This window comes from Schistocerca gregaria, unplaced genomic scaffold (assembly GCF_023897955.1).
Source record: "Schistocerca gregaria isolate iqSchGreg1 unplaced genomic scaffold, iqSchGreg1.2 ptg000178l, whole genome shotgun sequence".
Classification (NCBI taxonomy): domain Eukaryota; kingdom Metazoa; phylum Arthropoda; class Insecta; order Orthoptera; family Acrididae; genus Schistocerca; species Schistocerca gregaria.
Window position 1 is genome coordinate 6,900,373 of NW_026061728.1, and position 3,658 is coordinate 6,904,030.

The following is a 3,658-nucleotide window of genomic DNA, read 5'->3' on the forward strand; positions in this document are numbered from 1 at the left end:
CGATATGCTCTCCAAACAACAACACTTGCATTTCAGAACATGTCTTTCACACATGTCTACAAAATCTCCTTCACCTTCAAATACAGTTTCATTGCAACTGACAGAGACGGAGGCAAAGTTTAAAGTTGCTATTTCCATTACATCTCGTTAATCAGAAAAACGGTAATTTACATCTGCAGCGGAACAAGATTCCGTTACGCCCAGCGTGTGGCTCGAACCCACGACCCTTGGGATTAAGAGTCTGACGCTCTACCGACTGAGCTAGCCGGCTACCTCGGTGAATACCTGCCGGGTAGCACGTCACACAATACTCGTTTGGGTTGGGTGGTCCCATACAGAATCTCTCCATGCTGCCTAATGTTTTCCTAACGTCACACTCGTCACGTACTTCACTTTTATGTCATAATCATTTCTGAGAGGTAAAGAAATTGCATGACAACATGCAGAGCTAGTGGCGTCAAAATTAACACACATACTTTATGTGACTCAAAAGCCGAACGAGTTACTTTCCTACGTTGTTTTAGATGTGCAAGTGCCAGTCAAAACTCGTGGTGTCGGCACTCTGCCGACCATTTCGCTAGTTAACACCGGTCTTGTTGTGTGTGTTTCAAGCTCAAGAGCATCTCCAAGCAAAAAATGGTCAACAGCAACATTCAGACGGTTTCGTACTGCTCAATTGCTACATGAAAACGGTATGTTTCTTTTTCAGATCTGGAAAAACAAGAGCGTGACAGCATTCGAACCTGTAGTCTTCAGATCCGAAGTCCGACGCCTTATCCATTAGGCCACACGGTCAATGACGGCCAACTATAACATGTATACGACTCATCCCCAAACGCTCACACCCCTGAGGATTTGTGTTTTCGTTCTACACATCCGCTGCCCCTTGCTCTTTCCCACCCATTCGTTACATTCAACCTCTTACGAGACCGACCAAATATAGACTGAGAAACAAGACCACACACTTTGTGCATTCGGAATCGAAGGCAGGGCGTCCCTCGCCGCATTTGCTACGATGGCCATTTGCTACTTCTGCAGAAGCAGCGGCGACGACGACGACGACGACGACGACCGCGAGAGGCTCTGAGATATGTGAAAAATACATTTATAAAATGTAATTCAGACTGCCTCGTCCCACCTTATGCTGTACCGCTTTGGCAAATGCTTTATCTGCGCCATTCGCCTTAATCACATCTGAGAGTAATTCTTAAAAAAACGCCTGTCGCTAATTGTTCGTCATCACAGATACTGTTTGCTATACGGCCACGACGCGCTACTGATTTCCAAAATTCATCTTTCTCCTGTGAGGATGGAACTTACGACACCTGGTTTATTAGAGCAGTGCTCTACCACTGAGCTAAAGAGGCGCGGCCTAGCGGTACTCTTGCGTACTTCGGCCTTACGGTCGCCTGCATCATCAGACTTCTGCTGACAACACTTCATATTAACTTCTAATATTTGCAGATATGGCGACCCATTACTGCTTGGCTACACATCTGACACGTAACCGATATGCTCTCCAAACAACAACACTTGCATTTCAGAACATGTCTTTCACACATGTCTACAAAATCTCCTTCACCTTCAAATACAGTTTCATTGCAACTGACAGAGACGGAGGCAAAGTTTAAAGTTGCTATTTCCATTACATCTCGTTAATCAGAAAAACGGTAATTTACATCTGCAGCGGAACAAAATTCCGTTACGCCCAGCGTGTGGCTCGAACCCACGACCCTGGGATTAAGAGTCTGACGCTCTACCGACTGAGCTAGCCGGCTACCTCGGTGAATACCTGCCGGGTAGCACGTCACACAATACTCGTTTGGGTTGGGTGGTCCCATACAGAATCTCTCCATGCTGCCTAATGTTTTCCTAACGTCACACTCGTCACGTACTTCACTTTTATGTCATAATCATTTCTGAGAGGTAAAGAAATTGCATGACAACATGCAGAGCTAGTGGCGTCAAAATTAACACACATACTTTATGTGACTCAAAAGCCGAACGAGTTACTTTCCTACGTTGTTTTAGATGTGCAAGTGCCAGTCAAAACTCGTGGTGTCGGCACTCTGCCGACCATTTCGCTAGTTAACACCGGTCTTGTTGTGTGTGTTTCAAGCTCAAGAGCATCTCCAAGCAAAAAATGGTCAACAGCAACATTCAGACGGTTTCGTAATGCTCAATTGCTACATGAAAACGGTATGTTTCTTTTTCAGAACTGGAAAAACAAGACCATGACAGCATTCGAACCTGTAATCTTCAGATCCGAAGTCCGACGCCTTATCCATTAGGCCACACGATCAATGACGACCAACTATAACATGTATACGACTCATCCCGAAACGCTCACACCCCTGAGGATTTGTGTTTTCGTTCTACACATCCGCTGCCCCTTGCTCTTTCCCACCCATTCGTTACATTCAACCTCTTACGAGACCGACCAAATATAGACTGAGAAACAAGACCACACACTTTGTGCATTCGGAATCGAAGGCAGGGCGTCCCTCGCCGCATTTGCTACGATGGCCATTTGCTACTTCTGCAGAAGCAGCGGCGGCGACGACGACGACGACGACGACGACGACGACTACGACGACCGCGAGAGGCTCTGAGATATGTGAGAAATACATCTATAAAATGTAATTCAGACTGCCTCGTCCCACCTTATGCTGTACCGCTTTGGCAAATGCTTTATCTGCGCCATTCGCCTTAATCACATCTGAGAGTAATTCTTAAAAAAACGCCTGTCGCTAATTGTTCGTCATCACAGATACTGTTTGCTATACGGCCACGACGAGCTACTGATTTCCAAAATTCATCTTTCTCCTGTGAGGATGGAACTTACGACACCTGGTTTATTAGAGCAGTGCTCTACCACTGAGCTAAAGAGGCGCGGCCTAGCGGTACTCTTGCGTACTTCGGCCTTACCGTCGCCTGCATCATCAGACTTCTGCTGACAACACTTCATATTAGCTTCTAATATTTGCAGATATGGCGACCCATTACTGCTTGGCTACACATCTGACACGTAACCGATATGCTCTCCAAACAACAACACTTGCATTTCAGAACATGTCTTTCACACATGTCTACAAAATCTCCTTCACCTTCAAATACAGTTTCATTGCAACTGACAGAGACGGAGGCAAAGTTTAAAGTTGCTATTTCCATTACATCTCGTTAATCAGAAAAACGGTAATTTACATCTGCAGCGGAACAAGATTCCGTTACGCCCAGCGTGTGGCTCGAACCCACGACCCTTGGGATTAAGAGTCTAACGCTCTACCGACTGAGCTAGCCGGCTACCTCGGTGAATACCTGCCGGGTAGCACGTCACACAATACTCGTTTGGGTTGGGTGGTCCCATACAGAATCTCTCCATGCTGCCTAATGTTTTCCTAACGTCACACTCGTCACGTACTTCACTTTTATGTCATAATCATTTCTGAGAGGTAAAGAAATTGCATGACAACATGCAGAGCTAGTGGCGTCAAAATTAACACACATACTTTATGTGACTCAAAAGCCGAACGAGTTACTTTCCTACGTTGTTTTAGATGTGCAAGTGCCAGTCAAAACTCGTGGTGTCGGCACTCTGCCGACCATTTCGCTAGTTAACACCGGTCTTGTTGTGTGTGTTTCAAGCTCAAGAGCATCT

General features: G+C 45.8%; 1 non-coding gene across 1 annotated transcript; it reads right to left on the reverse strand.

The window, feature by feature from the left end:
* Positions 1–3,230: 3,230 nt before the first annotated feature.
* On the reverse strand, positions 3,231–3,304 carry Trnak-cuu (transfer RNA lysine (anticodon CUU)). Its single transcript has one exon. It is a non-coding gene; the product is annotated as a tRNA-Lys (tRNA).
* Positions 3,305–3,658: the final 354 nt, after the last annotated feature.